The sequence below is a fragment of the Podarcis filfolensis genome, assembly GCF_964270895.1.
Source record: "Podarcis filfolensis genome assembly, chromosome: 5".
NCBI lineage: Eukaryota > Metazoa > Chordata > Lepidosauria > Squamata > Lacertidae > Podarcis > Podarcis filfolensis.
The window spans coordinates 49,820,232-49,831,899 of record NC_139608.1 but is presented as its reverse complement, the minus strand read 5'-3'; positions in this window follow the sequence as shown (position 1 = coordinate 49,831,899).

Here is an 11,668-nt window from a genome sequence, read left to right as displayed (position 1 = left end):
TCTGGAGCGGGCATCAGGCTGCGGGAGGCTGGTCCAAGCTTTTGTAGATTAGAATTTACACGAGGATATGCATTCATTAGGGCATAGCTCATCAGATACACGAAGGGTTATGCCCTGATAAATGCAGCCTGGGGTGTATCTGATGAGTCTACTTTTGGTGCTTCTGTACAGCTCAAACGCATTGATTTCCGGGGTACACTTAATGCAGAGTCAGGAGAAGGCTGTTCTTCTTCTAGTACATACCACTTTATTTCACCAAAGAGGGAGGGGGCAGAAACAGCTTGTACATGATATTACAGTTTCGAGTCATTTTTCAGCTCCTGGGCAGCTTGTTTCCCCCAATATCACATTTGTGTGCCATATTTACACATGGCATTGCATCTCCCACTCAACCAAGACATGTACACAGTTCATACTCTATCACCCAAGAGAATTTCTTCAGAGGCAATATATTGCTCTGAGCAAAAAGGTGCTGCTGCTTTCTGATAAATTGGCTTGGAAAGCTACTGCTTCTTCCTTTTTCTTACCCATCACTTGGACAGTCATTGCACCTTCCCTACATGACTTAAAAGAATTATATGACACTGACCAGTTGTTCAGTCCATTAATCTTAACTGCCTCTGTAGCATCCTATAAAGAATTCCTATTGCAGGCTCCCCCTCACTCTGGTCATAGTACAGTAATTTGTTTCCTTCAACTACTGTGCAAAATGCATCATTCAGGATCCTAGACTACTTTCAGGCGTCAGATTAAACCCCATGGATTTGAAAACTTGTTAATCATCATGGAATAAATGTGATACCTGTACAGAAAGACATCTGCTACAGCAATATTGTCATTATCCAAGATCTGGATCCTGAGAATGCCTGCTTTTTGTTAACTCAAGATCTTACTTTGGTGCTGGGAGAAAAGGAAGGGAGAAGCAGCATTGTAGAAGCAGACATAGGCTGTGTACACACTCCTGTTTACTCTGTATCCAGTCTGTTCTCACCACCAGTTTGGGAAGTGGTATACACATGGTGTTAGCCACAATTTTATTTCCATCCAATGTTGCTTATGAGATACTACATTCTGATGTGTTTTTCCTTAGTTAAGATATGGACTGAAAGAAAAAAAATGACTAGGCTGCATTTTAAGCTGGTAATGTGGGCTACTCTCTCTTAGACGAATATACCACGTCTCTCTTAGACAAATGTTGTTTGAGGGAGCCAAGGGTGCTGTTTTGAGCTCTGTAGAGCAGGGGTCAGAAATCTTTTTCAGCAGGGGGCCAGTCCACTGTCTCTCAGACCTTGTGGGGGCCTGGACTATATTTGGGGGGGGGAATGAATGAATTCCTATGCCCCACAAATAACCAGAGACGCATTTTAAATAAAAGCACACATTCTACTCATGTAAAAACACCAGGCAGGCCCCACAAATAACCCAGAGATGCATTTTAAATAAAAGGACACATTCTACTCATGTGAAAACATGCTGATTCCTGGACCATCCGCGGGCCGGATTTATAAGGCAATGGGGCCAGATCTGGCCCCCGGGCCTTAGTTTACCTACCCATGCTGTAGACATGGTACTGGTGAGGGGTATGGCCTGTGGAGAGAGTCCAAATAGAAAGACCTAGAGCAGGGGTACCAAAACTGTGGTCCACAAGCTTCATTCAGGTGGTCCGCAGCATAGAATCCCAGAATTGTAGAGTTGGAAGATGACCCTTGGGGTCCGTACAATTCTATGATTCCTCGGCTAATCAAAGAAAGAAAGAAAGAAAGAAAGAAAGAAAGAAAGAAAGAAAGAAAGAGTACTGTGACCCAGACAGGTCATTTATCCACAACAGTGTCCAGAGGAGAAATTACCATTGGGAGGAGCACAGAGAGAAAAAACACCATAGTGCACCTGTAGCAGCAAAACCAGGTGCCTTCATCTGCCCCAGCTGCAATAAAGCATGTCTGTCCTATATTGGTCTCTTCAGCCACAGCAGGCATTGTAACTCTCCAATGGTTTGATTTCACTCCAACGGCACACTCTTCCATTGTGTCCCAAGACAGATGGATGCCAACCACCATCACCACTATGACCTGTATAAGTCAATGGCAATATTAACTTTTTATCTGCTAAGAAGGTGACTGGTAAAGTAATCTGATACCATTATTCAGTATTTTATGCTATTACTGACTTTTCTTCCACACAGAAGGGAACTCCATTATAAATTAAGTAAGCTAGCATTATTTATAGCCCACCGACCTGTTCAGGTTGCTTGTAGTACTGAATAGAGAATGTTATTTCTATGCAGGTGCCTTTCACTTTTTGCTACCTGTGGTTGGAATTTGGGTTCCTCTAAAGTGTTGCTAATGGGCCACAGCTGCAAAGGAAAATGACTCTGGATTGCAGTTTATTTACTAAAGACACGTTAATGGAAATCTGTGAGTGCACATTAATGTTAAATGACTCATTTGTGTGGCTTCAGCTGTATTTTCCATTCTGGAATTGAATAATTCTAGCAAGAAAAGTTACATTTCCCCATCACAAGTAGAAAGGCAGTAGAAAAGATAATACCATGTAGAAATATTTTAATATTTCTGATTTTTATAAGCAGATAATGCACCAACAGGGCAAGTCTGTCAATATCACACTATATCTTCAATATCAGTTCCATTTTATAGATCAGAAAAAGAGAGAGAGACCTGGTAACTTGTTCCTTCTTTCTCCCGAATGACTATATCTTTAAGACTGTGGAGGTATTGCATCAGAGTTTTCCTTCTCCTAGATGGGCTACCTTCCCAGGCTGACGAGTTCATCTGCCCTTCACTTCCCTCTACAGCACGTGCAGTACCCACCTTCTTGACTGTTGGACCCACTATTGGTCTCATCTGCTCCATCTTCCAGAGCCTGTCTTTGCATGCAGGAAAGTCCCTAACTCACCAAGTTTTTGAGAACTTAGAAATATGCAGGAGGACGACAACAATATTGTGTCTATATGTAAGCAAATTTCTCTTGTATTTTTTAATGATACTTCAAACCACTGTGTTTTGGGAGGTCATTAAGTTACTCTACTCCTGACGTCCCTCTGTTAGTCCTCACTCTAATGCAGCATGTTTTCTCTCTCTCTCAAGGCTTCTTAGTGAAACATTAATGAGAAACTCATGCGCAGCCATACAGTTTGTCTGATTAGGTCATTCATGTTTAATATGCTTGCTGCTCACAGTTCTTCCCAACACCAGGTATTGGATAGAGTTGTATTTCATCGTCAAAATACCCTTTATGCTGAGATCTAAATGATTAATTACTTTGACTAATGGTACCTTGGCACCAGACTTTCCTGACCACTTCTGAGTGTAATCTGCACACGTTACAATTTCTACTTACAAATAAGAAGCTCTGCCCATTTTGCTCGATGGCAGAAACGTGCAGCCTTTCAATGAAACAGGATGCAAGCTCACAGAGGTGGCCACCACAAGCTTGGCACCAAAATGAGGCATTCAACATATGCATTCAAGCCTAGAGATGCAAGAACAGCGAAGCAAAGAGCTCACATCTGCTGCAATAGCCAAAAGTAGTCAAGCAAGGAGACGGCCTGTTCCAGTGGTTTCCAAGCATCTGGTTGATAATTGAATTGCACCTCGTGAGGAATCTTTATATTCAATGCCAGTGATGGAACCTGGGACCTTTTGCATGTTAAGCACATGCTCTACCACTGAGCCATCACCCTTCCCCAAAGGCTGACTGGTGCTATCAGTACTTTTAACAAACTGGGACTATATACCCTCAGACCCAGCAGTTGGTTAAGGGAGGATTGAGCACATGATCCATCATCCAGTCAGGGATACTCATGTGGAAGTTTGCTCTTGGCTTGTTCTTGGTTACAGCTCAGGGTGAGGAGAGAGCTTAATCACAGGTCCCAGTTTGGATGACATGCTGGACCAAACTTTGGCTTAGCTTAACACAACATGGCAGCAAAATGGACCGGGCGGGAGCCAAGTGGCACCAAGCTTGCTGTCTCGCTAAGCCAAGGTTGGTTCTTTGGCCACCCGAGATGCTTATCAAGCTACAAAAACATGGAAAGCAAACTAAACTTTGAAGAAACAAGCATCTGTATGACAACTCATGGTTAACTTGTAGTTTGTTAAACCGCAGCCTAAATAAATAATGGTTTAATGTTCTGTGTGACCCAGGGTACCGAGAATAACATTACTGCCTGCCTTCTTTAATATCTGTAAATTGCTTTCGTAATGGCTGTTATTAGTATCTGAACAAGCAAAACAGCAGTGGTGGTGCGTCTAATAAATACGCAAACCTTCATCTTCTGGAATAAAAACATGCTATCTCCACTGAGGTTTTGGCACTATCCTTGTCCCCAATATCTTTTGAATTGCTTCAAGTCTTTATCTTCATTTCTGTTCTTCTTGAATGTGCTTCACAGACAAATGCAATCAGAAATGCATTTATTACTAAACTAGCTAGCAAAGTTAACAGTCCAGTCTCTCATATGTCCTATCCCTGGAACACTTATAAGGACAGCTTGAACCCTGCAAAACTAATCCAGATAAAGGGACACTTTGGGAAAAGGACACCCAATCAAAATCTCCTAGATGAGAGCCAACTAACAGATGGTAAGAACTGAATGTCCTGGAAAAATACCTTCATGGACATAGTGGCGAGTGCATCAGGTTGATAGCCTGCCAAGCACAAGGCCCAGATGAACAAGCTGCAAGAAGCTTATGGTGAAACAGGATCCTGTTATAAAAGAAATTGATATAATGGGAAAAGGTCAGACAGACGAAGTCCTACATATGGACAACAAATGACATAATCTTGTTTATCCCTGCATTGACAATTTGAACAATGGTCACACACACCCAAAATGATCAATGCATTTCATAATTAGTTTTGACTGTCTTTATTATTGAATGGGCCAAGTGCACTTGGCTCATGACCATTCAGAACATTCAGCACCATGCAGTGAACAAGCTCAGGATCTAAGCACCATGTCAGGCTTCAGTATTGCTTAAAGTGATGTACAAGAGGCCCTACCAGTTCACCCTTTTTGTTTTCCGAAACAGGTATCATTGTTGTGTGGAACAGATAATCTGTTTCTTTCCAGGGATCTGTTCTCAACAATAATGTTAGTATAGAAATAAAAATCTATTTGTTTACTGCAAATGTAGTTTGCACTATTAACAAAATCAAAAGATTGGTAAGTCTCCTTTTAAGATAAAATACATGCTAAGTGAAGGGATGTGGGTGGCGCTGTGGGTTAAACCACTGAGCCTAGGACTTGCCAATCAGAAGGTCGGCGGTTCGAATCCCCGAGACGAGGTGAGCTCCCGTTGCTTGGTCCCAGCTCCTGCCAACCTAGCAGTTCGAAAGCACGGGAAAGCTTCTCTGGTGGGAAGGTAAACGGCGTTTCCGTGTGCTGCACTGGTTCACCAGAAGCGGCTTAGTCATGCTGGCCACATGACCCGGAAGCTGTACGCCGGCTCCCTCAGCCAATAAAGCGAGATGAGCGCCGCAACCCCAGAGTCGGTCATGAGTGGACCTAATGGTCAGGGGTCCCTTAACCTTTACCTGCTAAGTGGGTTGTTTCTTCCTTCTTTCCTTTTCTCTTTTGGTAGAACACTGGATTTAACTGTTAGTTTTAAGGTAATATGGGAAATACTTGAACTGCTGAAAAATGTGCGGTAATATTGCAAGTGTCTCTTTTTTGCAGTATTTTATTTGCCTTGTGCAAACACATTTTTCTCAAGAGGAGTACTGCATCTAGCCCTGTGGAACTCCCTCCCATCAGATGTCAAGGAAATAAACAACTATCTGACTTTTAGAAGGCATCTGAAGGCAGCCCTGTTTAGGGATGTTTTTAATGTATGATGTTTTGTTTTCTTTTTAATATTTTGTTGGAAGCCGCCCAGAGTGGCTGGGGAAACCCAGCCTGATGGGTGGGGTATAAATATATTTATTATTATTATTATTATTATTATTATTATTATCATTATCATTACTACTACTACTACTACTACTACTACTACTACTGGAGTGCCGGCATAAAGTTGTGGAAGCCAATCTGAACTTTTACCATTATAATTCTGTGAGATGTAAATATAACAGCCCAGAGTTTCCTGGCAGCTTGCCTGTCATTCACGGTAAAGCCATAATAGATGGGCACATAAAATTACTACTTCTTAGATATAGGCCAGTTTAATGGCCCTTGTTCCATTTTGTCTTTGAGACGAATTATAGCACACACTAAACAGATAATAGCATGACCAGGATAATGGCCCATTGGGACTGCAAATATCTAACACAAGACAGAGGAACGTTTATATAACTGACAAGTCTGCATTGTAAGGGAGAAAAACTTTTATGTAACTGACCATCACTGATCATATAAAAGATCGCTTGTATGCCGATGATCACACCCTGTTATAATGGATTTACACACTATTAAGCACAGAAGTGGCTTTAAAGCAGGAGCTGACTGCTACATTCTGGAAATGTAAGGTGATGATTCTCATTATAGTAACATTAGGAGTGTGTACTATATAGGCAAATGATAAACCATACGTTATTTGCAGGCATGAGAAGTGTAGTTTTTAGAGAGTCAGGCTAAGCGTAGAAGATGGCTAATACTAGAGAGACCTGAATTTGAATCCATGCTCAGCCATAAAACTCAGCAACCTTGGATCAGTTGCTATATTTCAGCCTACCCTGCCTTACAGTTGTTGTGCAGATAAAATAGAGGGGAGAAATAGGTACGTCGCCTTGAGCTCCTTGTAGGAAAGGTGGGCTATTAATGTAGTAAATGAACATACAGTGGTACCTCAGGTTAAGTACTTAATTCGTTCCGGAGGTCTGTTCTTAACCTGTTCTCATCCTGAAGCAAAGTTCTTAACCCGAGGTACTGTTTCTGGGTTAGCGGAGTCTGTAACCTGAAGCGTATATAACCTGAAGCGTATGTAACCCGAGGTACCACTGTATGTCCTATTATGGATCGGCTTGGAATCATACAGAGGACTTCCCAGTTTGGTACAACAATGGTAGAAAATTGGCTTGGCTTAACCATATCTATGTGTCAGATGTTGTTAATAATGCAGGATTTGATAACTGAAATGATTGTTAAGGGTTTTTGGGGAGCCAGAGTTTGCAAGTGACCAACTTTTAACTCCTGGACACAGCAAATGTAAAAATATATGCCATGTTAGCAATTTCACTCCTCCGATGCTGCATTTGTGATTGGTGTAAATCACATGCCTGTCTGAGAAGAGTGTGGGAAACAGAAGACAGTTATCTCTTCCGCTGTATGTACTTTGTAATGTACTTTCACTTTTATTTGTGCCTGTTGTTCTCTCGGAGCTGGAGAGAACGGACGCCATTATGCTTTTGTCTGTACATAGTGTGTAAATATATACAGTCATACCTCGGGATAAATACGCTTCAGGTTGAGCGCTTTCAGGTTGCGCTCTGCGGCGAACTGGAAGTAACGGAGTGCGTTACTTCCGGGTTTCGCTGCTCACGCATGCGCAGACGCGCAAAATGACGTCACGCGCATGCACGGAAGCGGTGAAACGTGACCCGCTGTCGCGTCTTGCATTCCATTCGGGATGCGAATGGGGCTCCGGAATGGATCCCGTTCACATCCCGAGATACCACTGTAGTAGATTAGCTCTATGATGTCTCACACGTCTTGCTGTGTTATGCCAGAAGTGCAGTGTGCATATACCATCTGGTATATGTGGCTGAGCACACTGGAAGAGAAGAGAGGTGCCTTTTCCAGAGTTGCGCATACCGAGGGACGCTCAGAGTTCCAGGGGCTTGCAGGCACCCCCAGCTTCCTGATGAAGCAATCTTAGGCTCTACGTCAAGTGTAGAGGACTAATTATAGGATACCATTCATTTTATTTCAATACCTCACTTCACCTTGAACCATTCATAAATATCTTGAAACAGACCCCTGTGGCTGACTTGGTGCATGCTCAGGATCTTGTTTCATACACACGTCTAAATAGCTTGGGCCCATGCCACAGGTTTGTAAAGGAGAGGTGAATAGTAACAGCAAAACTGAGTCTGTCTAGTAGTGACTGGTGAGTCTCAGATGTGCCACTTTTCTACTCTCAGAAGTCCCGTAGCTCTGCAGTGCCTCCGTCTTCAAGCCAGGAAGATCACGGAGGTGGTGGCAGGGTTGACTAAAGAGCTGCCTCTCCATCAGGTGTACCTGGGTTTCAGTCTCTAAGTGAATATAGTGGAGCTTACTTCTGAATAAACATGTTGAAGACTGCATCGTAAAGCCCTAACCCCAAAGTTCTCTCACAGACTTCGGGGATATTACCATCGTGCATGATGTGGTCTGGGGACTGCAACTTATGTGGAGGCCATAAGATGCTATTTTGCAGAATCAGGTATCCAATATCTTTTTCATTACTCTAACCATTTCCTTCCTTAAATTTATTTAGCATTAGCTTTTCTTCCAGGAAGCCCAAAGTGGCTTACATTTGGTTTATTCATTCATGATAGGTCACCCTCTCAGGACAGCTTATAGAGAAAAATAAAAAACAAATTAAAATTCAATGGCAATAAAATAAGTAACAATAAAAATGGAATGCAGCATAAAAGGTCAAATAGCAGAGCTTCATAAGTTATACAAATACTTCTGTCCCCAAGGATTTCACAACTGAGACTGGAATCCCACAAGTTTACCTGGGAATCAGTCAATTGTGTTTTTCTGGGACTTACTTCTGAGTAGGCATATATATGCTTGCCCTGTAAATGGTTAGGAGGGATAATTGAAACTCCACGGAACAAAAGTGACATTTTGTAGACATGAAATAAATTTAGATATATAAAAACTGCACATGCATTCCGTGCTGAACATTCTGAACTATGCACTCATTATATGGGATTTATCCATGTTCACCAAGCTAGAAAGTTATAATTTGGCTACTTACTTTAAATCAAGCTTTTAAGCAAACAGAAAAAGTAAATTTCAATTAATAATGATATTCAATTTTACTTGTGTGGAGCACACACCATAAAGACTTGGAACAGAAAGGCCGTGATATTTCAGGCCTTTTGTCATTTAGAAACAGCACAGCACAATTCCCCTCACCTCCAAAGTGGCAGTTTTTATGTGTTTCTGTTCACAGAAAAGAAATAATAGTTAAAAATAGTTTTTAAAAGTTCACAGAAGAAATAATAGTTTAAAAATGGAGATAAACCGCAGCTTTCGGAAACCATTTAAGAGGAAAAACCCACATATTAGCGATTTTGTTCTTTAGCTCATCGTGATGGTGCTTCTTTCTTTCTTTCTTTCTTTCTTTCTTTCTTTCAAAAAGGCTGCCTTCCACAGAACACTTTAGGGGGAAACCCCAGTTATAAATGCAACAGTGAACTGGTAATCCCATAAAGAAAATTGCTTCAAAACTCCTTTCGTTTTTGAATTTGCTAAAACGTCCTTGTAATATATCCCACTTGACTGACTTTGTATTGTTCCCCCTAGGGACATTACTCTGTGTAACTAGATCCAGAGTCAGAGAATTCAGCAGTTGTCCAGGTGAGATAATCATTCACTTCAGCTGCCGAGTGCTTTGACTAAGTCACAGAGGCCGGAGGCCGGCATTCAGCGTTAACCTAAGCTGAGGAAATGCTAGTTAAATCACTGAAATCGAGGTTGAGGGCATCTGGTTTGATTGATAGCAGCACCATTGGTTTTGTGTTTTGTGAGCTAGTAAAATATTGCCTTCCTGCTCCTTTTCCTCCTTTAAACATGTTACTTCATCAAGGTACGGAATAATCACTGCCAAGTTTATGCCCCTCCAATTCAGCCAATTACAATGCAATTATGATTTTCTTAAGTTCGCAAATGGATGTTCTCATGTGTATCACCCATCACACATGGGCTAAACAAACTGCTTAAATAACTTGGCAAAATAGTGAGGCGGCTATTTTTCACATCATTCCGGGCAAACTCCAGTCTCCTGTAGTCAGCCGGTCCTGGTTTCCTGATGAATATAAGTTTGCCAACATGTGTTTGCCCCATTCACCCTTTACATTTTTGGCACACACTTCAGTTAGGTGCAGAATATATGAAAAGTTCCTCATAGGTTTATATTAGAAAGATCATAGTTCACATAGTAATATCTGAATGCAATCTCATTATTACAAGTGGAACCAAACCAGTCCCTATTAAGTTCAGAAAGCAAATGTACTGCCTTTGCTATCATTGCAGACAGCATCCTTACAAATCTGTTTGGCTCCTCTTGTTGCAGAATATACATATTAACTGATATATAATTACATTTTCACTGATTTGGAACAGAGGATATCTACAGCTGAAAGCTTGTCAGTGGCTTATCGCTGGTTCTCTCTCTGTGCAGAGAATTTTCCTAGCAGATGGGAGAAGCAGGGAAGATGAACAGCAGTGAAAGATTTTCAGAAATAAACAGCAACAGTTCCCTTTCCTCCCTTTGGGAATTAAACCTAGGCGATGCCTGCAGAGAAACAGGGTGACAGAATCCTGGGGTACCATACCCCTTCAAGGCTACAAAGGTATGTGCCACACTGTATTATTTTAAAAGCCTTTTGCAAATTAAGTACCTCAGGGAGAGAGGTTTTGTCTCAGCTTGCTCCCTGCAGTGTTAGTTTCTCCTTGCAGAGAGCAGTAAAAAAATATGACCCACCTGCAATTTGAAGTGGTATAACCCATTCAGCTTGGGACCTTTCTACCTGCACACATACTCCAGCTGTTCCTTGAAGCTGCTGCAATATCCTTTTCCTGTTGAAAGGGAGCCTTCAAAGGTCTGAACGGGGAGAGGTGGACTACATTTCACTTGGTAAGCACTGTGCTCTAGTGCAAACATGACCAACAACACTAATATGAGTTCTGGCTACTGCTAGCACAGCTAACCAATCTTGGCAACAGCTTGACTATATCTGGCTTCTGGCAAGATTCCATGGTAATTATTACAGAGCAGCTGAAATCTGTGATAGATGACAAGTACTGTTTAGAGTTCTGAAACCACAACATTTCAACTCTGCTTACAGTGCCCTGAACATACGACAAAGCTATATCAAACTCACAAAGAGGCATGGAAAGAACCAGGGCATGCAGTCTTGAGCATTTTTAAAAACTTCAGCCTCTACAGAATATGACTGCAGCAAGCACTCTGATGCTTCAGAAGCCCATCCAAGTCCAATGGTTTGAGGATAGTATCATTAGAACACATTTCTGTTATGCTTCACAAAAGAAATATATCTGAGCATGCAAATACAGGTTCCAATGAAGTCTTTTAAATGAGGTAATAAGGTAGAAGAGGTATGCATGATGAAATGGTAGCTACTGCTGCTGCCATAAAACACAACATGCTGGCTAATTTCCGCCCTCCTGCAAACACTTTAATGACAAAAAAGCTATAATGAGGTACACATTAAGGCTGATTTAATGGCAGCAAAAAGACTTTACAGTGGAGAGGTCTTTTTGCGGTGGGCCTTGTTGGTTTACGCCTCAGCTGCATAAATGAAGAAAGTACTTCACCAACGCTCGTTTTACAAAGAGTCTTTGAATATGTGCTTGCAGCCACTAAAATTTCAGAACATTCCAGTGTGCAGCATTACATATGCCCCAAATGAGTGAGGCATTCTTGGACCGAAAAGCGCAAGTGGGTGGCTGACTTCATGCATGCCTGTTGGG